The sequence below is a fragment of the Equus asinus genome, chromosome 4 (genome assembly GCF_041296235.1).
Source record: "Equus asinus isolate D_3611 breed Donkey chromosome 4, EquAss-T2T_v2, whole genome shotgun sequence".
NCBI classification, from domain to species: domain Eukaryota; kingdom Metazoa; phylum Chordata; class Mammalia; order Perissodactyla; family Equidae; genus Equus; species Equus asinus.
In genome coordinates this window covers 135,747,956-135,773,884 of record NC_091793.1, presented here as the reverse complement: position 1 = coordinate 135,773,884, position 25,929 = coordinate 135,747,956, and the positions used below count along the sequence as shown (strand labels likewise).

At 47.7% G+C, this 25,929-nt stretch overlaps 1 long non-coding RNA gene across 2 annotated transcripts; it reads left to right on the top strand.

Moving 5' to 3' along the window:
- Positions 1-961: 961 nt before the first annotated feature.
- On the top strand, positions 962-9,146 carry LOC139045201 (uncharacterized). Of its 2 annotated transcripts, none has more exons than XR_011503099.1 (3): positions 962-1,345; positions 6,118-6,272; positions 9,033-9,146. It is a non-coding gene; the product is annotated as an uncharacterized lncRNA (long non-coding RNA). The 2 variants fall into 2 exon arrangements; XR_011503100.1 differs by lacking the exon at positions 962-1,345 and adding an exon at positions 1,373-2,059.
- Positions 9,147-25,929: the final 16,783 nt, after the last annotated feature.

The following is a 25,929-nucleotide window of genomic DNA, read 5'->3' as shown; positions in this document are numbered from 1 at the left end:
TCTAAGAAACCAAGCCTAGCTTCAATTTATCACCACAAATAACTGGAAGGCCAGTCAGTTTTGTAAGCCACATACGGGTCCAGAACCATGTGGTGTGCAGCCTCCGTTGATGTGATATTCCGTGACTGCTGCCCCGATTCTCCTGGGCTTCCTGAAGCCCACCTGGGAGGGTAAGCGTTTACTTCTGCGAGCACGTAGGGACTGCGCCCTGGGCGTTTGAAGAGCACCGTGCAGTGTCTTCCGTGCCTGGTGAGAGTCAGGCTGCCTGAGTTCAAACTCTGGGTCCACCACTTACTGGCTGAGTGACCCTGGGCAGCCCACTCGATCTTTCTGTGCCTCAGCCTTGCCACGTGTAACAATGGGGACAAAACTACTGCTTAATCCAATGGTTCTCAAAGCTAAATGTGCATCAGAATCATCTGGAGGGCCTGTCAAAGCAAATCACTGGGCCCCAGCTCAGAGTTTCTGATTCACGAGGCCTGGGCCTGAGAATGTGCATTTCTAGCGAATTCCCAGGGTGATGTTAATGCTGCTAGCCCAGGGACCACACTTTGAGAACCAGTGACCCAACCCACAGAATTGTTGTTAGCATCCAAAGAGAATTAATGTAAAGCCACATGTTGGTAATTAAATAGCTCGATTAAGGTTAGCTGTTTATTATTGTTACGGTTGTCATTGCGGTTATTGGCACGGTAGTGGACTAGAACCTCCCCGTTTCTAGTTAATGGGAACCGGGTATTTCTGACGGCCCCGGCCTCCCCGACTGCATCAGCGCACAGGTCCGCTGCGCCTCCTGGACTCAGGACAGCACAGGCCTGGACTCCTCGCTGGCTGTGAGTACGAAGTTGTTATCTAACTTCCTCCATGTGCACGTCCCGTCTCTCCAGCAGGACAGGTGCCGTGTGCTGGGTTTCTTCGTGTCTCCCAGACTCCTAGCACGATGCCTTGTGTACAGTGAGGCCTCAATGAAAGCCAGTCCTCGGAGTTGCAGGGAACTCTGGAGGCGCCCACTCCAGACTCTGCCGGGGCAGGGCTTCCTGCTGCCGCTTATCCCCGGGTCCCCAGATCCGGAGAAATCAGATCAGGAGGGCTGGTGAGACTCAGGAGGCTGCATTTTAACGAGCCTCTAAGGCTCTGATGCAGGTGTTCTCTGGCCACCTCTACGGAAACACCATCTTGTTCAGCGCTTTGCAAACTGCCCGTTGTGACTCGTCAGTGAGTTGTGAGATCAAGTGATTCAGTTGAGACCGGCATATTTAAAAGAATAAGTAGAAGAGAACAGAAAGAAATTGGAGGAGAGTGGAAGAGAGGAGGGAAGTATCAGAGTGTATCACATGTGGTGATGGTAAGTGTTGTCCTGTGTAACTTAGTTTCAGTGTGTGTGTGTGTGTGTGAGTGTGTGTGCTGGGCCCCTTCACAAAATCTACTTTACAGGTCATGGGAAGGCAGTGGGAAGGCTGGCCTAGAGCATCCCCTCCTGTAGGCTGGGAGGACCAGCATCAGGCAGGCAGTTGTCCTCATGTTGGCCGGCTCTCATTCTGTATGGAAACCTGCCTTCCTCTGGTATCCATTTTCCCGGCTGTGCCCTCCATCAGAGCAATGAATGGCTCCACTCCCTCCTTCCACGGCTCTTCAGAACTTTGAGAAGGGGCAGCATCCTGGATGGGGTGGGCTGGGGTCCTAATTGCAGCTGCCTAATCAGCTGTAGCTGGCGTTGCAGATGGTCAGTGTCGGGAGCTCTGACGTGCACCAGTAGCTCCTGGAGGGGTGGGGCCGGGCAGGGGAGGAAACCCAAAGTCCGCTGAGCCCCAGCTTCGAGACTGCAGGGAGGGACAGGGGAGGCAGGAGGGGGCGGCGGGGATTCCATCCCTGCTCGCCAGTTGCCTTGTTTGGTCTTGTTTTCGGCATCTGCCTGTGTGGTGCTGCCTGTCTCCTGCAGAGGCCCACACTCACACCTCAGCTCCTTTGTTCTTCAGACTGAACGTTCTGAGTTTCTTCCATTATTTTTAATGATGTAGTTCTCAGTCACTGTTCCGGTTGGCTTACTCGACACTCTCTGGTAAGTCCTATGAAAGGACCCTGAACTGCTTATCTAGCTGTTGAATGAATGACCAGTGCAAAGAAAGCAGGCGTATACGACCTCTTCCCGCCTGACTCCCCGACCCCTTCAGTGTGCTGTCACACTCTGCATTTCAGCACATACTTACCGAGCATCTTTCACGTCTATTTTACATGTTAGGTACTGGGAAAACAGAAATGCAAAGACAGAAAGCTTCCCCCACAAGTAGTCAGCATTTTGACAGAGAAACTGGCTTGTAACCAGCCATTTGATTCAGGATATGTTCAAGACTAGAAGTGTGCACCAGGTCCCAGGAGGGAGAGAGAGCACCTGGCACGTGAGAAGCGCTCACTAATGCTGATGCAGAATGAACTAACACTGTAGGGACTCCGGGCTACTCAGGGAGACTTCTAGAGAAGGGGACGCCTGAGCAGGGATTTGCTTCAACTCCACCGCGGAGTGGAACCCACCCACGCTTCTAAGTTGCACTTGATGAAGCTCTGAGCCAGGGGAGCCAAAGATATTCTCTGGGGGGCTGAAATCTCCTGGGGTTTAGGGTTGGAGCTTTGCCATGACTATTTTAGATTCCTAGCTGTATTTTCTGCTTCCTGCTAGATTCAAGGCTGTATTCCACAGTGCTGAAGTTGCCAGAATATCCTTCAGCAAAGAGGGAGCGTTTATGTAACTAGGTTACAAATGCGTCGGCTGAATCAGGCTCGGACAGCTATCCCCCAAATCCTAATACAGCTATAGCCCTGAGGCCCCCCGGAAGGGGGTGATCTACACATGCCAGAGCTGCTGCTCACACCTTCATCTTGCTTTAGCCATTCTCCCATTCCCTGAACTAATGCTCCCTTTTCTTTTATGTGCAGTTGACTTACCTGTCACCTAGTGCAGGCTTGATAGACAGGCACAGCAATCACATTGTCTGGGGAGTAGGTGGGAGCACAGGGCTCTGCAATTACCTGAGACCGCAGGTTGGTGAAGCACTGAATTTGGACTGTGTATAATGACTTTCTACTCACCTTCTGTTGCCACGTGGTGGGTGCCATCCTCCAGTTATTGTCACCCCCATGCTCTAGAATGAAACGGAGTGGTCCCAGAGAGAGAGAAAAATAGAATCACCACTTTAAGTGATTGGAGGTTGTGAGTCCGGGATTGTGGAATGTCCCAGAAATCCTCATCATCCTCTTGACTATGCAAGTTAAGAGAGAAAGAGTAGAATTACTCCCGGAAAGAGCAGGAAGCTATGAATTTGTTGCTTCTTATTAATAAATGAGGCAACTAGGAAGCTATCTTTGTGTTTAAGAAGTTCCTTTTCTGTTCATCTCTCTCAGGAGTCAGGATAGACCACTTTTCGTGGTTGTTTTTGTGCATAACTCTCAGTTTTTAAGATTGGTTATCAATAGCTATTCACTGGATGTCCTCTGTGTAGTCTGAGATTTTTCTGATTTCTTTATTATTACCTTTTGGTCAAATTCTCCATTTTTATTAATGGCATCAATGATTAAAAGTTCTGCAAAGTTTAGTTTTAAGTCTTAATTTCTCACACCCTTCATCCAAATACCAACTCATGTTCAAATCCTGCCATTTATTTCTTCTTTCACATTTCTAGGATCCAATTCTTCTCTTTCAATAGCCATCTCCTTGTCTGAGCTTTAATTCCCTACATCCAGACTACTGCAGGTGTTACAAATTCCAGAGTCTTCTCTGACCATTTCCATGGTCAATCCCCCCCATAAAAGTAGCAGAAGCCACCTTACAGGAAGACATCACTTTGACTGTGGCTCTCCTAATAGAAACCTAGTGATTTTCCTTCAGTACACTGAATCCCACCTTTTCTTCTTTTACTATTTCACTTAATATTACCTCCTTTATAAAGCTCTTTAGATCTGTCTACCTAATGTTGGTTGGACTACTAAAATCAAACGTATGCCTCATGCTTTTTTAACTACGTTCTTTTCTGGGAAGTGGTATGTGACTGAGTGTCTGTGTGTGTATGTATGTTTGTGTGTGTGTAATGGTTCATGACCCCTGGATACTGTACCTTACAGAGAATAAAGCTTTGAGAGGAGAAATAATTTAATTCACTCCTGGAAAAACAACCCAGTGTTATCCTGTAACTTCACAGACTCTGGTCAATAGTAAATAGTAACTTAACGGAGGGGATGTTCCCCTGGGGATCAGACCACCCCTGTGTGGGTGGGCCAGACTCCTCCCAGATGACAGCTAATAGACGTCCGGTCATTCTGCCTTTTCTCTCAGATAGTTTTTCTCTCTTTCGTTTTTTTGAAGATTGGCCCTGAGCTAACATCCGTTGCCAATCTTCCTCTTTTTTTTTTTTTCTCCCCAAAGCCCCAGCACATAGTTGTATATTCTAAATCATTCTAGTTCCTCCATGTGGGACGCTGCCACAGCATGGCTTGATGAGCGATGTGTAGGTTCGCACCCAGGATCCAAACTGGAGAACCCAGGGCCACCAAAGCAGAGCCTGCAAACTTAACCGGCCGGCCACAGGGCCAGCCCCTCAGATAGTTTTTCTTAACACACCATTATAATTTTGATAGATTTCCCTCCAGTCTTAGGAATTATTGGGGCATATATAAATATGTGAATAAAGAAAACATATTTTTACAAAGCAAGGATTATGTTGTATATATATAATCATACATATTTCTTTTTTCTCTTAATCATGAACATTTTTCCATATCACTATTTTTCAAAAACAAGATTTTCAATGGCTGTGTTTTTTTTTAATTCAAATAAATGTGCTGTCATTTATTTAACCAATCCCCATCATTGGGAACAAATCATATTTTAGTGAATATTCTAGTACATAAATCTTTGCACAAACTTCCCATTCTGTCCAATTCCAATTGATTCTTAGAAGTGAAGTTTCTGTCCACTTTTTAGGTCCTTCATACTTGCGGCCTTTAGAAAGACTGTTGAAAGTTACACTCTTAGCACCTGTGTGTGATGACACCCATTTCGTCACTCTCTTACCAACAGTGGGTGTTATATATTTCTAATCATTGACAATTTACAGAAAAATGGTATCTTACTATTTTTAATCAAAATTACTTTAATTATTGGTGAAGTTATACCGTTTTTCAGATGTTTGTTGTCCATTTATCGTTCCGTCGTGTTTTTATGCCAATGAAGTCCCGTGAAGATGAACACTACAGACAGACTCGAAGCACAGACATATAAGTAAAGGGTGGCTGGAGCTTGAAGGAAACCTAGGGGAGAGGGTTGTGCAGCCGACCCCTGGCTGGAAGGAGGAGGACTGAGGGTTGTATGCACGTATGACACACGGTCACATGCACAGACCCTAGGGATCCCTGGCTCACCCACACCGTGCACCCAGACCACCAGGGGGAGAGGACAGAGCTGGAGTCCGATCGGTTTCCCAGGTCAGAGAGCCTGGTTCTCCCACTGGCATCGACTGCTCTGCCGTAGCTGGTTGGTCGTTGGTCCATGTAGGTTTACCACAGGGCAGGAGAAAACCTGGTACTTGGACCCCAGCATCACCAGAAGACATCTGCAAGGGACAGGAGTACTCACTTGTAACTCGGGTTACACGGAATCACAGGCTGCAAGAACTGACATCCCTTAAAGAGTGTCTTTTACATGTTGTCCCATTTGCCTGGATGGGACTTTATCCTCACTCCACTTCCAAATTCCAAGTCCCAGACGAGGGAGCACGACCCCTCCCTTAGTGTCTAAGACCCCTGCAGTGTGTCAGTAGTGGCAGCTGCCACTTCCTGGTGCTGTTCTCCAGGCATCTTGTACCCTTGACCACATGGAGTCCTCCTAATGACCTTAGGCTATTTATTTGTACTAAGCCTCATTTCAGAACAAACTTAAGGCAGCTAAGAACCCTGTGAAGTTGGCATGGATATCTCCATTTTTAATTAATTAATTTATTTATTTTTGAGGAAGATTAGCCCTGAGCTAACATCTGTGGTCAATCCTCCTCTTTTCCCTGAGGAAGACTGGCCCTGAGCTAACGTCTGTGCCCATCTTCCTCTACTTTATATATGGGACGCCTACCACAGCATGGCTTGCCAAGCGGTGCCATGTCTGCACCTGGGATCCGAACCGGAGAAGCCTGGGCCGCCGAAGCAGAACATGTGAACTTAACCACTGCACCACCGGGCCAGCCCTGATATCTCCATTTTAAGGTGAAGAGACTGAGGCTTGGAGGGTTCTGGTAAGTTGCCTGAGGTCGTGTAGCTGCTAGTGGCAGAGCCAGTATTTAAACTCAGCCGCACTCTTTACCCCAAGTAGCCCCACCAACGTCATCCTGGGGGAGGTCGCCCAGCAGACAGCGCCCTGCTGGTGTACATTTCCGTTCCCTCTGGTGTGGGACTCCATCTGTTTTTCTGCTGGTGATTCGTGTGGGGTTCTGCAGCTGATTCAGGTTGTCCATACTGTGCTTGCTGATTTATATATTCACGCCAAAGAGGCCACAGAAAAAGGGAAGATTGTGTTCCAAGATGGGGAGCTTGTGACTGTGGGCATTCATTGAGATCCAATTGGTCTTTCGGCTGTGAATCTTTCCAGAAAGTTCCAAAGCACGTTGTTACCACAGTACTTGTGAAACTCCTTTATCTTGTGTGGCCTTCCCAGCTGCTACAGAGATAACACAGACTGGAAAGCATATTTTCTCCTAAAAATTTCAGTCTGCTTTTCTTTCTCTTACCACTAGCTGGAAATGTGTCCTCTCAGCTAATTGTGCCCACTGCCCCTAAGAACACCTGAAATGCTTCCCGTTTTCCTAAAGAGAAACCACTGAGGAAAAACCCCACACTCCAGATTTGTGGGTTCAATCTGAGGAAGTGCAAACACTTGCCTGAAGTTTCTTTGCCTGAGCTCCTGTCCTGTCTTCCGGCTGCCCTGGTCCTTCACTTCCCCTAAGTTCCCTCCTGCTCCACGTGGGACGGGCTCACTCTCCACCGTGTGAGGGGAGTACCCCTTTTCTCCTGGGCTTTTCCGCACTTTTTCCCGGGTTCCCAGGTAGAGCTGCAATGATCCTTTTGTGCATCCCTGACAGACCCACTGAGGAGGGAAGTAGCACTGTTACTTCTAGGACGGGCGGCAACGGGAATTGTTCGCATTACACAGGCCAGGCTGGGCAGCCTGCTAGACGCCCGCTGCTCCTTACCTAAGGACAGAAACTGAAGATCTGTGCACAAGCGAATACAGTAGAATCCCATCTCCTTTGGGATCAGGTTCCAAGTGAAAATCCAGAAAGATCAAAATGAACTTTAACATGCTACACCACTACACCAAGATAGACCAAGAGACAAAAGATTAAAAGTTAAAATGTCAGATGTGAAATCAAACAGCGCAAGAAGAAACCGGGGAGAATCCCCGGATGGTATTTCTAACTACGACGCAAACTCGAAGGCCCGGGAAAGAAAAGATTAACAAGTTCCATTACGTAAAATAACACACTTCTGCATAAAGAAAAATATAATAAGCGAAGTTCAAGGACAAGCATCAACCGGGAAAAATATTTGCAAACCAAACCGCAGACGACAAGCTGACTTCCTAAGTATATAAAGACCTGGAAATCAAGAAGAAAGCCGACAGAGAAGTGGGCAAAGGATGTAAGCAGACAGATCGCAGGAAGAAAATATAAATGGCCCTTATGTATAGGAAGAGATGCTTGGTCTTACTAATAGGAGAAATTCAAATTAAAAGCTACAAGGAAATGCTATTTTTAACCTATCAGATTGGCAAAAATACAAAAGTTTGACAGCCGTTTGACAAGCTATGGGAAAGCAGTGCTCTCATATTGCTGATGAGAGTGTAAACTGGAACATCTTACGAGGGGAAATTTAGCAATATGTATCCAAATCCCAAATGCTGATGCTATTTGACACAGCAACCCCATTCTTGGAATTTATCCGACAGCTTAGCTTGAACACATTCAAAATAATGTGTTTTTCAAGTTATTCACTGCAGCATTGTTTGCAATAGCAAGATATTAGAAATAATTCAGCTGTCCATCCATCTATACAATGGAATTTTATGTGTGTGTATAAAAGACAATGGGGACATTCTGTATGGGCAGCTATAGAAAGATCGTCACGTTATACTGATACGTGAAAGGAAAAAGGTTTGTTCAAAAGCAGGTAATAATATATGTTCCTATTTGCTTGTGTTTGCATAAAGAAACTCTGGAAGAACACGCAAGAAACTAACAATAGTTGTCACCTTTGGTAGGAGTGGGTGGAAACTAGATAGACGGACAGGGGCGGGAGCAAGAGGCGGGAGCAAGACTCTTCATCAAACACATTTTGATTATTTCATTTTTACGTCATTTGTGTTGCCTAATTTAGAAAATTAAATTTTAAAAATAACCTTGAAAATTCCCTTCAATTGTGCATAAAGTCCAGAACATAAGGTTTTATACATATGATCCTATTCCGCAATGTTTTACACACTAAAGTTTGAGAACAACTTGACTGAAATAAGGAACAAAGGTTAGGCCGCTATGCAGTTGTCTGCGTATTGAAATCGTTCTCCTTTAACACACCCATCAAACTCCCAGCCCAGGTGGTGGGAGAATTCTAACGAGCACCTGCTCGCCTGCAGGGGTTAGGTTCATGTTAAGCCTCCAGAGCAGGTGTGGCTGTTGTTGTGAGGATTAAAGGAAGCAGAGGAGTCCCCATTTCAGGGATGGTTGCAGTTCACAGGTAAGTTGAGTATGCACATGATGGGACTCCACTTTTTGGTGGTGATATTTCCTAAACTGTGCCAGGTCAGGACGCATGGTCTGAGAAGTGCTGTACCCCTTGAAGCACTAGGACATCGTGTCTGAATCTGTGCTGTGCTAGGGAATTAGAGGAGGGATGGTTAACATCACATACAGTTTTCACTGTGAAGGATGTGGAGGTGACCACAGTCAGAAATCTTGAATTTCATGGCATTGGTAATACTTTTTATTTGTTACCTCCCACAGGATGCAATACAACACACATCATTCATTGGACCTGAAAAGAACTGAGAACAAGGAAATATCGAGGAGGCATTTCAATCTGTTGATGTAATCATTAAAGGTGAATTCTTAAGTCTCTTTTCATCAGGAGAGTTTTTGATATATTGGTGCAATTTTAATCAATGATGCTGCTTCTATAGAACTCGGGTACAGCAGATTCCTCTTAATTCTTCTCATGGAAATTAGTGGAGAAATGGACTATCCAGAACATCAGACTCAGAGAGGAGGGGGGGTGTTTTATGAAGGACCTTGTTTCCTTGGCCAAAACAATTAGTACTGGTTCCATAGACAATAGAAGATATTTGAGATTTTGAATAGGAAGATGACAGGATAAGCATTTCCCTTTAGCGACCCTGGCAGTGCAGTTGGTTGGAAGTGAGAGGAGAGTATCCTGTGGAAAAAAGGTGGAAGTGTGCCAGGTGAAAGATGATGAGCGGTGCATCGGAGTCTAGAGAAGAATGTAGGTACAAGCACTGACTAGGTGTGAGGAGCAGAGGAGGATCACAGAAAGCCTGGAAATTAGAGATTGGTTGACTGGGGAAAGGGTGGCATCGTTAATGACATGGGAGACATCATGACATGTTTGGAGGCAAGCAGAAGACCAGGGCTTTGAGGGGCCAGCAGGGCATTCGCGGGGCTCTGTCCACAGGCAGTTTCAAGGGAATTCTGGTGCTTCAAGAAATGCTGAGGCTGGAGACGTGGGTTTGGGAGAAGCCATGAGAGTGAATGAAGTCACCAAAGGAGAGAATCTGGAAATCTGTGTTTAAAATGTATATCTTGCTTAGTTCCACCAAGGTTTTGACATGGCCTCCAAATAAAAAGACAAGTACTTTAAGACCAAAATCTGAAGTAAAGGGGGTGGAGAGAGAAGGAATCAGTACTAGGATTGCTGAATGATAATTATAGCCACCAAACACATGGCAGAAGCTGGGGGAGAGAAGACAGAGAGAGAGAGAAGGCCTGAAGACAGAAGCTTTAGCAACTGGATTTTTAGCAATTGGAGTTACTATGAAATGCCCAGTCCTCTGTCATCTAAAGAACTAAAACTGGCCGACTCTAATAATCCAAGGACGCCCATCCTGGACCCTCAGGGTTATGAACTCAAGGGCTGCCCGTATATAAATATTTCTGATGCCAGGTCAGTTTAAAATTTACATTGATAGGTTGGTCGCTAAATGCTTCAACAAGCCTTTCTGATGGTCCCAGTAATTTTCTGTACTATCTTCAGCTGCTTGAATGCAAACAAACTTTATTTTCTAATACCTATGGTTAATTATAGGTTTCTGAAGTTTTTACTTCCTACTTGGGTGAAATTTAGAAAAGAAGATTTTATTCTTGCTCCTTCCCTCCCCGTCTTCTCACATACAACCAGTGATTCTTTCTAGCTTGAGCTCCCAGTGGTTTTTTGTTTTTCAACATTGGCACCTGAGCTAACATCTGTTGCCAATCTCTTTTTTATCTTCTTCTCCTCCTCCTGAAAGTCCCCCAGTACATAGTTGTGTATTCTAGTTGTGAGTGCCTCTGGTTGTGCTATGTGGGACGCCGCCTCAGTGTGGCCTGATGAGCGGTGCCATGTCCACGCCCAGGATCCAAATAGGCGAAACCCTGGGCCACCGAAGCGAAACGGGTGAACTTAACCACTCGGCAACAGGGCCGGCCCGATTGGTTTTTAATCAGGCCTCTTTCAATGAGTGCTGAATTGCAGTTTAGGGTTTAATCTTTCTAATAAACAGATAAAAAATGTGTCACTGGTTGAGAGTCAGTGTGGAGGTACAAGTTTCTTTATGTTAGGTAAGTCAGCCCTGCCCCCAAGCAGTTTCATTACAGAAGCGAATTCCTTCTTAGGTAAGAACATTTCACTTTTATTCTTACCTGGTGAGTGAGCTGTGGCTCAAGTCAATAACAACGAGTTCCAAGTCTTGAGCACATGAGTGGGGCAGATAGGGAAATGGAGCCAGACTTGGGGCAGATTTGTTTCAACTGCACATCTTTGCTCAATTATTTTGCATCTAATACTAGCCGCCTGTGGAAACTATGCCAAATTATAATGATTCTTCATAGTCAAGCTAGAAAACCAAATGTTATTCCCATGATCTAGAAGAAAGATGACCAGCCCCGAAGAGAAAATCTTTGGCTCCCCTGGCTCAGAGCTTCATCAAGTGCAACTTAGAAGCGTGGGTGGGTTCCACTCCGCGGTGGAGTTGAAGCAAATCCCTGCTCAGGCGTCCCCTTCTCTAGAAGTCTCCCTGAGTAGCCCGGAGTCCCTACAGTGTTAGTTCATTCTGCATCAGCATTAGTGAGCGCTTCTCACGTGCCAGGTGCTCTCTCTCCCTCCTGGGACCTGGTGCACACTTCTAGTCTTGAACATATCCTGAATCAAATGGCTGGTTACAAGCCAGTTTCTCTGTCAAAATGCTGACTACTTGTGGGGGAAGCTTTCTGTCTTTGCATTTCTGTTTTCCCAGTACCTAACATGTAAAATAGACGTGAAAGATGCTCGGTAAGTATGTGCTGAAATGCAGAGTGTGACAGCACACTGAAGGGGTCGGGGAGTCAGGCGGGAAGAGGTCGTATACGCCTGCTTTCTTTGCACTGGTCATTCATTCAACAGCTAGATAAGCAGTTCAGGGTCCTTTCATAGGACTTACCAGAGAGTGTCGAGTAAGCCAACCGGAACAGTGACTGAGAACTACATCATTAAAAATAATGGAAGAAACTCAGAACGTTCAGTCTGAAGAACAAAGGAGCTGAGGTGTGAGTGTGGGCCTCTGCAGGAGACAGGCAGCACCACACAGGCAGATGCCGAAAACAAGACCAAACAAGGCAACTGGCGAGCAGGGATGGAATCCCCGCCGCCCCCTCCTGCCTCCCCTGTCCCTCCCTGCAGTCTCGAAGCTGGGGCTCAGCGGACTTTGGGTTTCCTCCCCTGCCCGGCCCCACCCCTCCAGGAGCTACTGGTGCACGTCAGAGCTCCCGACACTGACCATCTGCAACGCCAGCTACAGCTGATTAGGCAGCTGCAATTAGGACCCCAGCCCACCCCATCCAGGATGCTGCCCCTTCTCAAAGTTCTGAAGAGCCGTGGAAGGAGGGAGTGGAGCCATTCATTGCTCTGATGGAGGGCACAGCCGGGAAAATGGATACCAGAGGAAGGCAGGTTTCCATACAGAATGAGAGCCGGCCAACATGAGGACAACTGCCTGCCTGATGCTGGTCCTCCCAGCCTACAGGAGGGGATGCTCTAGGCCAGCCTTCCCACTGCCTTCCCATGACCTGTAAAGTAGATTTTGTGAAGGGGCCCAGCACACACACTCACACACACACACACACACTGAAACTAAGTTACACAGGACAACACTTACCATCACCACATGTGATACACTCTGATACTTCCCTCCTCTCTTCCACTCTCCTCCAATTTCTTTCTGTTCTCTTCTACTTATTCTTTTAAATATGCCGGTCTCAACTGAATCACTTGATCTCACAACTCACTGACGAGTCACAACGGGCAGTTTGCAAAGCGCTGAACAAGATGGTGTTTCCGTAGAGGTGGCCAGAGAACACCTGCATCAGAGCCTTAGAGGCTCGTTAAAATGCAGCCTCCTGAGTCTCACCAGCCCTCCTGATCTGATTTCTCCGGATCTGGGGACCCGGGGATAAGCGGCAGCAGGAAGCCCTGCCCCGGCAGAGTCTGGAGTGGGCGCCTCCAGAGTTCCCTGCAACTCCGAGGACTGGCTTTCATTGAGGCCTCACTGTACACAAGGCATCGTGCTAGGAGTCTGGGAGACACGAAGAAACCCAGCACACGGCACCTGTCCTGCTGGAGAGACGGGACGTGCACATGGAGGAAGTTAGATAACAACTTCGTACTCACAGCCAGCGAGGAGTCCAGGCCTGTGCTGTCCTGAGTCCAGGAGGCGCAGCGGACCTGTGCGCTGATGCAGTCGGGGAGGCCGGGGCCGTCAGAAATACCCGGTTCCCATTAACTAGAAACGGGGAGGTTCTAGTCCACTACCGTGCCAATAACCGCAATGACAACCGTAACAATAATAAACAGCTAACCTTAATCGAGCTATTTAATTACCAACATGTGGCTTTACATTAATTCTCTTTGGATGCTAACAACAATTCTGTGGGTTGGGTCACTGGTTCTCAAAGTGTGGTCCCTGGGCTAGCAGCATTAACATCACCCTGGGAATTCGCTAGAAATGCACATTCTCAGGCCCAGGCCTCGTGAATCAGAAACTCTGAGCTGGGGCCCAGTGATTTGCTTTGACAGGCCCTCCAGATGATTCTGATGCACATTTAGCTTTGAGAACCATTGGATTAAGCAGTAGTTTTGTCCCCATTGTTACACGTGGCAAGGCTGAGGCACAGAAAGATCGAGTGGGCTGCCCAGGGTCACTCAGCCAGTAAGTGGTGGACCCAGAGTTTGAACTCAGGCAGCCTGACTCTCACCAGGCACGGAAGACACTGCACGGTGCTCTTCAAACGCCCAGGGCGCAGTCCCTACGTGCTCGCAGAAGTAAACGCTTACCCTCCCAGGTGGGCTTCAGGAAGCCCAGGAGAATCGGGGCAGCAGTCACGGAATATCACATCAACGGAGGCTGCACACCACATGGTTCTGGACCCGTATGTGGCTTACAAAACTGACTGGCCTTCCAGTTATTTGTGGTGATAAATTGAAGCTAGGCTTGGTTTCTTAGAGCCACCCGCGCCCACTTGGCATGGAATGGAAGCTGTAAACAAAGCCGACTCAATAGCTTCCAGGACCGCACGCCCTCTGCCCGCGAGGCCGCGGGAGCCTGCTGGGACACTCCCCTGCTCTGAGGCACTTTGTCGAGGATGATGACCAGTGGTTACCTTCCCTTTGCTACACTCCAGTTGTGGCGTGTCCCCAAAACACCTTCCACAGAGCATAATCCTCCTCTCCTCTCTGCCCACCCGACTCCCTCACCCAGGCAAGGCTAGCAGGGGTCCGGGAAGGGCACCCTTGGTGTCTGGAAGGAGGGCGGAGGTTGGAGCCTGTCCCAGGCCAACCTCTCCTCTTCTCATGCCAAGGGGAACTGCTGATCTACACACTGCCAGCTTCGCCTCTCCTACCCAGCGTCTGGGCCCCATTCCTGGCCCTTGTGCAGGCCTAGGTGCCTTTGCAGTCTTACGTTCCTAAATCACCTCCAGTCCTCCCCAGGGGCCCTTTCACTCCCTGTCGAACCCCTGACAATAGGTATGAGGACATCCCTGGCCTCTTTGGGATTTTCCTGCTCTCCCCTGACATTTCTGCCTATCGTAGAACCTTCAGAACTCACCTTTTCTCTACTGGCTCATTTCATCAGGGGGAAGTCTCATCTGTTACTTTTGCTTCCGAAACAGCCCTAGAATAGACACACACACTTCACTCATAGACGGAATTTTCCTCACCCACCCACCCATCGTTTTGTGACACGCATTCTTTTTTTCTCAAAACTAATGTATTCTAATTTAAATAAGAAATATGTGCAATAGCACCTCGGAGAAGGAGATGCCGTCCTGAGATCCAGCAAACAGTCGTTTGTCCCAACCCCACAAAAGGTGGGGAATGACCGTGCCCACCTGGCAGAGCTGTTCTTTCCATTCTTCTCTCCACCTGGGGTCAGACCCGCTGGTCCAGGAGAGTCGCTCTACGCCATCAATACTGAAATGCTTTGTGGGGTGGTCATCAGAAACTTTGGGCTTTACTTGAGCCTTCATGTTTTAAGTCTTCTGGAAGGTTTATTTGCCCTGCAAAAAATGCCCTGCACCATCCACTCTTGATTCTTGGCTGATTACAGTCACATCATGGTGAAATTGTTGACTTCCCTTCAGGGTTCCTCATTCCAGGCTGTAAGCCAAGCCCTGGTCTTATTCATGTCTTTATCCCTCTGCCTTGTACAAAGCATAAATGTCTGGATGGAACACTGGAAAGATGGATGGATGGATGGATGGATGGATGGATGGATGGATGGATGATTGGATGGTTGGATGGATGGACAGATGGATGGATGGTTGAATGGATGGATGGATGGTTAGATGCTTGGATGAATGGTTGGATGGATGGATGGCTGGCTGGATGGATGGATGGATGGAGGGATGGATGGTTGGATGGACAGATGGATGGATGGATGGATGGTTTGATGGATGGATGGATGGATGGATGGATGGATGGATGGATGGATGGTTGAATGGATGGATGGACGGATGGATGGTTGGATGGATGGCTGGCTGGCTGGATGGTTGAATGGATGGTTGATGGATGGGTGAACACATTGTTGCATAAACAAGAGGGTGAAACCATTTTGCAGGTACTGAATCTTCCTCTGTAATTTCTTTGAAATTGCTCTATGAGTTCTAGAAAACATAAGAGCCTTCCTACAAAGGCACAGTGGAATCACTGGAAAACTACAGAGAAGCTACCAACATTTCTGCCAGTGATTTGTTGCTGTTGTCTGTAAATTTCCCAAAGAATACATTTCACCTTGGCAGTGTAGAAATAGCCAGAGGTGACCAATAAATCTTTTTAAATTAGTGCCATTGAAACCAAGCAAAGGCAGATCCCTGAAAGGCACTGTTAAACAGTGGCATAGTAGAACAATTTTTTTGTGTCTGTGTGAGGAAGATTGGCCTGAGCTAACATCTGTGCCAGTCTTCCCCTATTTTGTATGTGGGACCTGCCACAGTGTGGCGTGACGAGCAGTGCTAGGTCTGCACCCAGGATCTGAACCTGTGAACCCTGGGCCACTGGAGCGCAGCATGTGAACTTAACCAATATCCCACCGGGCCGGCCCCAGACAATTCTTTTCAACTGAGTTTTGTAGGATTGCACTAGATTATTGGAAAAAAGATGAAAATATGTAAGCATGCGTACGTGGAATGTCCATGGGCTGCCGTCTGAGAGATGAGACTCTAAGATACTTCTCTTGCTTCTATCAATCACCTTCCCTCGGTGGCCTTGGGAAAGGGAGCAACTGCAACGCATTACATTGCCCCGAGCTGAGTCATGTCCCTACTGCAGCAACTCCCTTTTGCCACTGGATGATTTGGAAACATAATCCTTACTTTGTAAACAGAAACTTCTTTCAAGAGTTTAGTTAACTACACCCCAAATTGTGGTTGGTGATAACCGTTAAGCTCAGGGAAGACAACGATTAATTTGGTCAGTTGTGTTTGTTTTCAAATTATTATATATGTGTATTTACTAACATGCCCAAAATTGCCGAACTCCAATCTGCCCTTAGTCAGAGCCTGTCTCCCAGAACTTTGCTATCTACCTCCCACAAAAGTTACCCGACCAAGGTTCTACACGCTCAAGATGCTCTCCTCTCTACTCTTAAGATAACCTGAGGTTATAGATGAATGAATTGCACCCATCTGGTGAAAACTGTATTTTAATGAGCGATCTCTAGAGTGGTGCCTAAATCTCCATGTTTCGCCCAGTTTAGGAACCCGTGACACCACTCAGAGCCCCACAGAACACATGCTCCAAGGGGACGCCAAGCATCCTTTACTCCTGGCCACATAGGCAGCTGCTTAGTATGCCTCTTTCTGATACCGAGTAATGGGCTCACTCTGCTCGCCACACTCTGAGACAGTCAATCACGAGTTAGGGATCGAGAAAGGAAGTTTTAAGTCGATTTAGCTGCCATAATCGGTAAGATGACAGACTAATATCTCCAAAAAACCCATCTTCCAAGATTAGAGAATCTTGAGGCAGTTACGTTGGGAAGTGGGCAGTGAGGAGGGGTGCAGGGATGTTGGTGTCCAGGCGTGATGGGCTCCAGGCTCCACGTTGTTCCATTCTTCTGTCAGCTCTGATGGGTCCCTTGTACACGTGTCTCCTGCCTGTGGTTAGCCTCTTCCTGCAGAGAAACTCATAGAAGAGAGTTTTGATTTATCAACCTATTGTGGAGTACATACGTAAGCAGACGCCATAAATCAAGAGGGCATGCGAATTTTTTAGAGCACATGCAGAGCAGCAGAGGAGGGGCTGGGGCCATTTAGCATAACAAGATGGTCTCACTTATGCTCACTTACACTTCCAAAGAAAAGTTGATAAGGTATATATTATAGTGGCCAATACTTTTTCTCAGTGAAAATAGCTTTATTGCTTTTTTGTGATTTTATAAATAGTATGCATTTTTGTGGTGACATAAAGAATATGCTTATCATTATTGTAAAAACTTTTAATGATATATGAATATCCTTTTCTACACTCCTCTATGCACGTGTACATGTTTATATGAGTTTACGCACTTGGGATCATTTTGTACATGTTGTATTTAGTTGCAGACACATTTTTAAAAGTTTCCCCGTTTTGTTTCGCTTTGTTTTGGATGGGGAAGAGAATGCTGCCTCCCCCCACCAGCAGACAACTACCCCCAGGGAACCAATGTTAATAGTCTGGTGTACATCCCGCCATTTCTTTCTGCACGTTCATACAATCCTAAGAGAACATTCACACCCATATGTGAAGTTTGGGTGTAGAACACCTGAATGTCTTTGTGTGAGAACGTTCCTCTCATCCACTACTTCGTGCCGTTCTTCCTCACCTAGTGAATAAGCAAGTTGAAACTAACTCAGTACTAAGCTGAGTGGGAAAGTGGTAGTTTCCAGGGAACTGTACTGAAGTGGGGTGGGGCTGCCAGAGTTAATCCTGTCTGCCTCCCTCAGAATCCACTTAACACGCTCCCTCTCAAGTCACCTCACTCATCTGCTCTGAGTCAAGAAGGATAAAACCCAGAGCCTGCTCAACTCAGCACAGCCTGAACAGGGGCCCGCTGTGGTTCTGGTGACGTGACCCAGGCAGTGGCTGCACACGGGGGCTTTGCTGTTGGAAGGTCTGAGTTGCACCCTGGTTCTGCATGTTCAATGGCTGTGTGACCCTCACAAGTCTCTGGTTCCCATCTCAGTTTCCTCATCTGCAAAACGGGGGTTCTATAATAAATCTCACAGAACTGTTGTGAGGATTAAACGAGATAATACGTGTGAAAGCATTTTTAAGTTAGGAAGCGTGTTAGACAGTGCAGGAGATATAAAGGAAATGGAAGGCAGGCCTTAGTTAAGGGACTAAACCTTATCCCAATTGGTGAGATGAACACAGAGGGGATTGTTTCAGTCCTGGGGCAGTTGGGTGCTGAAGAGCATGGCCATATAGCTTCCAGTCGAGGGCAGTGACTCCTCCAGATAAGAGATGTGCCCACACACAGACTGTGCCAGCTTCATCTCATGGGTGGAGTAACAGGCTCCCACCTCCTGATCCATGAAAAGCCCTAAGGGGAAGGCCCCTGGCCTGGGTCACACCCCCCAGTTACGGCTGGACCCACAGGAGCAGGCAGGCTGCCACCTGTCAGAGGTGAAGAGCCTTCTGGGGCTGCAGCACTCAGGGAAGCCCCTCCCGGCCCCCAGGCTCAGGCAGATTCCTGGAAGCAAACAATGATCCTATGAGAGAAGAGCTGAGCAGAAAGGCAGAGAGTGGCGCCGGTGGGGAGACGGCTCCGTGCGCATCTCTCTAGTGAGGAAATAACTGCACGCGGTTTCCCACACACCCCCTCGGACCTCCCGCTCTCACTGCTAGGAATGTTGTAACAGCTTTATTGAGACAAAATTCACATACCACAGTACTCACCCAGTTAAAGTGTATAATTCAATGGTGTACAGTGTTCATAGAATTGTGCAACCATCACCACAATCTAATTTTAGAACATTTTCATCACCCCTAAAAAACACGCTGAATCCACCATCACTGCTAGGCATTTAGCCAATGGAAACAGTCACAAAAGCTTTTTTGCCAAGATCTATACGCAAAGACGTTCCTTGTGGGAAGAAATTCATACAAGAGTGCAAAAAGAAAAAACCCTGCACAATTATATTGTTATGATTATTTTTAATAATTATATAGAATTATTATACTATATAATTATTTGGGACTTCTCAAACAAATTAGAGGCATCTATATGACGCACTACCAGACCGATATTAAAATGAATGAGGTGGGACTATATATGCTGATATGGGAAAATATCCAAGAATGGCGTTTACAACATTACACCTTTTGTAAAAATTGTTTCAGGGGTATTAACACCAAAATGACACAGGTGAGAGAGCTTGATTCAGCTTTGCCGTTGGCCAAGATTAGACTTTGTAAAATATTTCCAGACACTGTATTATGTTACCTTGGAGCTCTGTGATGCAACGACCAGAACTGCCCACAAGTGTCCCTAGGAGCTGATTCTGGATGACCTGGAAATGCGCCAGCTGGGACTTGGGAAGGGGGTTCACCTCCCTTCTCTGGTGGCAGAGGTTTCACCAAAACTCAGCTTCCCCAGGGACCAGTGGCTCCTTTCCCTCTTGCAGAGGGTCTATAGCTTCTCATGGGCTCCTAAGCCTGGGTGCTGGGCTGCCAGCATTCCCAGACAAGTCCTGTACGTAATGAGCACCCCAAATCCAGACAACCTGTTCACTGCCCCATCAACAAGTCCACTTCTGATGCTCACCGTCTCAAAAAGGGGACCCACGGGGGATCAGGGTCCCTCCTCTAGCCTGTGGACCCATGTGCATGTCCAGCAGGCCTCTCTGTGTGCTGTCTCTCTGCGAGATTCTCCTGTCCTCAATAAAGCCTATTTTAAACCCTTGCCATGTGGCATTGCAGGATTTTTCTCAACTCCTGGCATTTCACAGGTTTAGGGTATAGAGAAGCACTTCTCATTTTAAAGCTTTAAAACTCTTTAAAAATCTTGGTTTGCGTGTCTACCCAAACCATAGATTATGAATCTTCTAATCACTTTTTTTTGAGGGGGGGTTTGGTGAGGAAGATTGGCCCTGAGCTAACATCTGTGCCAATCTTCCTCTATTTTGTATGTGGGGCGCCGCCACAGAATGGCTTGATGAGCGGTGTGTAGGTCCGCACCTGGGATCTGAACCCACGAACCATGGGCCACCGAAGCAGAGTGCACAAACTTAACCACGTGGCCACCAGGCCAGCCCCTCCTTATCACTTTTTAAAAGGGAAAAAGACTTTCCTAGTAGATTTAAATTATTGTCCCACTTTCAGCCTGGACCTGCACATTCTGTCTGCTCGCTTTCTTGTGCAGGTGGCCAGCCACAAATTAAAGATACCAGTGTCTTACTTACACCTCGGCGAGATGAATGCCATGACAGTGCCCCAAACAGTCACCACCTTGGCCTCCACTAGTACACGTGTCAATGGAAACGCTGTGCAGGTGCTGATTTTACTGACTCTCAACCTTCTCTTAAACCTCAAACCCCGTTGCTAGAGGAGCCCTCTGCGCTAGTCTGGAAAATTTCTCTGGATGCTTTCCCCACGAGGACTGGACAGCAGAGGGTGGAAGCCTGTCTCATGGTGTCTCCCTCACCACCCGAGACAGCACTGGAACTCTGAGCAGCAGCGTAAATTCTATTTTTCCTTAATACATTTTAAAAACAGCACCCCAAGACCTTAACTCCACAAAGGCAAGAAACATTGGCTTTTGTCCTGAAGCATTATTGGAAGTACAGGGTGTAATATGGCCCAATCATTCCCGGCCCGGCCGTGGGAACCCCCAGGAGGAGGGGCTCCCGGAGAACTCTCCTGTGGAGGGAACTGGATCTGGAGCTCTGCACTCCAGAGCAAGGAGCTTATCTCGGAAGGCTTGGAAGGTAAATTGGGACGCTCCCATGCCCTTGCCGTGCACTACCTACACCCAGCAAGAACAGAGTCATAACAGGCCCTGACACAAGATACCTCCTTACTGGAGAACAGAGTCAGCCCAGAAACAGCCCTCTCGGCAGGGCAGAGGGCAGGAGCCTTGTTGAGTAGAAGGCTCTGGTAGCTGGAAAAGGGCAGGAGCGATGTCCTACTTGGAGAGGCGAGGGGAGGCGAGGCCCCTGATTGGTGGGCTGAACTTGACACCAATGCCAGGAGTAACTTGCTCAACACGGTGACGGTGACGCTGTCGCCACTCGGGTACAAGCATGTCTTCAGTGCAGCTTTAGCGGGTGAGACCCGGGCAAAACAACGGAGAAGACAGCAAGCACCCTGGTACCTAATCTCACTCAATGTTTAAAACAACCCTGCAAGGTAGACGTCAGTTAGGGTAAGCATGTCACCCAAACCAAGATACTTTGGAGAGCAAAGGGAACCACTGATATGGACACAAAGACAGCAAGTGTAAATGGGGGTGGTCCTGGGCAAAGCGGGGCTGTGGTGGCCTAGTGCTGCTGTCCCCAGGTCACAGACGAGATCCCTGAGGCAGGGAGAGTGCAGGTCACTCGCGTGTGGAGAAGAAGCAGACTAGTCACCCCAGGGGCGTCTGACTCGGAGCCCACCTCTCCGCACACGTGGAGCAGCTCCTGCTCGCTGCTCTGGACAGTGGTTCTCAGAGCCCTGCTAAGTTCAGCAAATCTTCACTGGAACCTTAACACATAATGCAAATAAAAGCAGAGGGGTTTGGGTGGAACTGGGCAATGGACTCACGTTCCATCCGGCTTCCCTCTAGCCTCCTCCCTCACCCCCGGGGCGGCCTTGGAGCCCCACCTCAGCACCACGTCTGCAGGGCACTGAGAGGACAAACCACAGGGAAGACATCTGACGAGGGGTGGCAAGGATGGTGGTTGGTGCAAGATGGCAAACTTGCCTTTGGAAGTCCTGACCATTTAATTCTGTCACTCTTCTGTCCTTTGCTACCTGTGGAATGCCTGCCAGGCCCTCATGAAACACCTTGAACCCATCTTCAGTCTGGGTCCTAATGGCACCTGGAAGGAGTGAATGAGTCCCAGGTGTGGCTAAAGCCAGCAGAGCTCCCCCGGGCCACTTGTGGACGCACCTGTTTCATCCCACGCAGCTTCCTCCTCCTCCCCTGCCATCTCTGCCCAGTCTTTGGGGGCAGACAGATCACCTGGGCATCTTGTGAGAACGCAGATTCTGATTCGATAGGTCTTGGGTGAGGCCTCAGAGGCTGTGTTTCTATCAAGTGCCCAGTCCTGCCTGTGCTGCCGGGCTGTAAGGAGGAAGAGCAGAGGCCCAGATGTGGATCAGCAAGACCCCTGGCAGCCAGGCTTGTTGAACAGGAATCTCTGGTTCATCTGGATATTTGTTCCCGCCTGGAGAAGCAGTTCTGAGGTGTTAAAGCCTGTTCCTATGTAAATGAAGCTGTGTGTCTGGTTATTTGCTAAGGAAGCTAGACCTTGCATCATCTAGTTCCCTCTTAGGAATTTACAGGAAAAGCAATACATTTATAGGGAGTTCTTGCCCGAGAAGCTGCTAAGTAGCACCGTATTTTGAGAAACATCTTCCACTAAGGTGACAAACCTGTGCTGCTTCCCACACGCACATTTCCAACTGGCGTGAGGAGAGCTGGAGAGGGATTCCCCGGGCAGTGGCTCTCCCTATCCTTCACGGAAGAAAGTTTTCATGTTAGAACATGACGCAGATGAAAAGTCGAGGGAGCAGAGGTTCCCCAAAGCCACATGAGTGCCTAATTAGTGCTGTTTGAAAGTGACTCTGAAGTTTCGTGGCGAGCCCTCAGGGAGCAATGATGGATGGCAGGAGCCAGCAGCAACGTAAGAGACCCACCAAAACGGCCTCTTTTACCAACAAAGTCATCACTTTGTTCCTTGGAACTTAAATATACATGCGTGTTCCAAGCACAGCCCAGAGCTGTAGCTCCACTCTCGGCCCCACTATGGGGACAGAAAGACGCAGACCCTCTGTCAGATTGTGCTTGGGGACCCGCATGTAAACTCCCACCGCACATCTTCACCCTCAGCACCTTCCCACGTGCTCCTCAGACACAACCCACCGAAACCGTGACTTTGTCTCCTCCGGGAAGTCAGACCAGCCAATCACAGTCCTGAGCACGAATCAGAACCCACTTGGACACTACGCGTGTTGTTCACTCCGCAAAATAATTTCCCCGAAATCAGGAAAAGTAGGACAACCAGAAAATGGTTATTTTCCCATGTTCTGCTTCTTTTATCCAGTTGTATATTTGTCCTTTGAAAATATTCCTCTTTCGCAGGTTAACAAAGCTTTTCCTCAAAGCGTTAGTCTCTCCACCCCTGGATGCTTTGGGTGAGGGATAGCTAGCGCTGTCCTAAAGCTATTCCCATTTAGAATAGCAAAGAAGCTTTGAAAAGTTGTGCTTAGCTGTTTATATTTTTAATCTTGTTGTTTATTATTTATTTTATTTCATTTTCACGGAAAGTTTTCATCGGGAGAGAAATGCTGTATCATGATGGGAAGGGGGACAATGTTGAGATGAGTCTCACCGTTTCCTATATATGATGCCTCATTACACATAAACCAGCCACAGGTTTATGGCGTGTTGTTGACGGTCCTGTGCACAAAGTGGGCAGCTCAGGATAGAGGAGGTCTGCAAAGCTCTCAGCGCCATCCAGCGTGGAGCTAGCTCTTCTGCCTTTCAGTCCCACTATTCACCAGGCTGCAACATTTGGTACTTCCTAATATTTCTTGCCCTCCAGAAATCTTGCCTCCAGTAACCCTCTTCTCTTGTCAAATGAGAGTTAGGTTGTAGAAGTGTGAGTCTGGCCAGAGAAAACCAAAGCAGCCCCATACCAATAGCACAGGGAGTTGAACAAGGTACCACATCAGACAAGAGAGTTTGTCCGAGCAGGCACCAGGAAGATCCCTGGAGCCAGGAAGAAAGGCATCCGTATATGGGTCCAACAACCGAGCAGAAGTAAGCTGAGTCCTAAACAGGATCGACGAAAGCATCTCCTTCTGTTCTCCTTTTGTTACCGCCTATCATTTATTCAAGTCTCATATGAACATTCTAACTTTGTTCAGTTGGGCCATGGGGAACCAACCAAGAGTCCTCTGTCCAGTGTAAGAAAAAAAAAGTGGGAAGCAGTTCCTCCTTAGGCCAATGTAGTGACGCCAAGATCAGCCATAGACCCCAAAGGGAAGGAGAGTCTCAGGAGAAAGCCAAGGCCAATGGCCCATCCAGTGCCAGCCCTGGAGTTCTGAGATTTGTTTTGTTTTTGTTTTTGTTTTTTACTACGGAAGGTGAAATTTCCTCACAGCAATAGGTAAACCTGGGCAGGTATCCTGGGGCACAGGTGCTGAACGCCACAACAAACAGCAGCCAACAGAAGGAGGCCAGGCCAGCAACAACAGAGACAAAGGACCCAGAGCCTGAAAGGTCAGGGTGGATGCTGAGAGATGCACCGTGGAGGAGAGACAGACTCAGACACGACAGAGGCTCTGTGGCTGGACCTGGGACCCACCAAGGTGAGACTCAGGCTCAAGCGTTAGGGTAAGAGCCTTGTGACTAGAACTGTCAAGACCCGGGGAGGTAATGACCTGCCTCACTTTAGACTGCAGCTGCAGAAACATGGACAGAGAGCTGACAAAAGCCTCAAACCAGCTCTGTGAAGAAAATCATAAGGGTTCACAACTATATAGCATGCTGCAATTTCCAACACCTTCTCAGCTACATACTGAATTTGATGAGTTATAGGAGCTAGAAGGTCGGTGCAGAACCAGCCTTGAAACTGACTCAGCCTGAAGCAAATAACGTGTCTTCTTCTATTCCCCCACTGGGAAACAGGATGGTTTCAAAGCTGGGGTGAGGTGAGAGATGGTTGAGGGTAGAAGAGTCCCAGCTAGAGAAGTCAGGAGGATTCAGGAGCAGAGAGTAAGACTGCTCATCACGAGCTTTTGTAATTCAATTCATCCTCCTTTTTCCTCACATTGACTTTCTTCATTTTACTGAAGGAAATGCCAAACTCAAGGAAACCAAGGCTCCAATCGCAATTACTTCCACCCAAAAGGAAGTTCCTGAGACAGCATTCAAATCTAGATCTTGACAGCCTTCCTTCACTGACTCAAAATACCTGTTTCCGTGCTTTATTCACTCATTTCATGTTTACTGAGTGCTTGCGTGTTCCACTCTTGTTCTAGGAGCTGGAGAAACAGCAGTGAGCAAACAGACGAAAATCCCAGCCCAGTCTTCCATTCTTCCACTCTTTGCTTCCCTCAATTCTCAGATATTTTCGATTGCCACCTCTTTTTCCTTCCTTACCTCCTGCCTCATTGCGGTTTCCCTCTCGCTTCCAAGGTTGACTCTGTCGCTGTCTTCCCCGTCCCCTCCTGCTTCCTCTGAGAGCCTGTTCCATCAGTTATCTCCTTTCTCTGTATCCTTCCTCTGGTTCACTTCCTCTTCGGCTTAACTTCTTACAAATATGTTCAACTTGCCCTGATCTATTAAAAAACAACCAGAACAAACAAAAACCTTCTCTCACGCCAGCGCCCTCCCTTGTGCTGAGCTGTGGCTTCATCCCTCCCCTTCCTTTCCCACCAACCTTTGTAAGACGAGTTTGATTTGGCTGCCTCTCAGTCCGCTTCAAAATGGCTGTCTCCTGGCGCCACTGTACTGCACCTGCTCTTGTCAAAGTAACAAAACATTTTCTGCTAAACTGTTCCTTATATGTGCTCGACAGTTAAACCTACTTTAAACTGCACAGTAGGATTGCTAAATCGTGGGGCTCCAGGATCACAAATGGACTTATTTCTGATTGGTTGGGGTAGGGACCGCCTGAAGGACCGTCTTGAGAGCATTTTGGAGCCAGATCCGAAAGAGCCAGCTAGAAAGGGGGCTGGGATCGACTCCTGGTGTCTGCCGTGGAGTCAGTGTCCAGGGGTGGCGGGGTCAGCCCTGGCTCAGATGCTATTTGTTTATTATTTTGTCTTCCCTAAACCCTGCAAGAAGAGGAAACTCATCTCTCTTTATAAATGAGCAAACTGAGACTCAAACAGGGTAGGTGGGTGCCCAACGTCATGCAATCGGCAAGAATCAAGGGCCAGACGTAAGCCTATCTGATCAAGTGT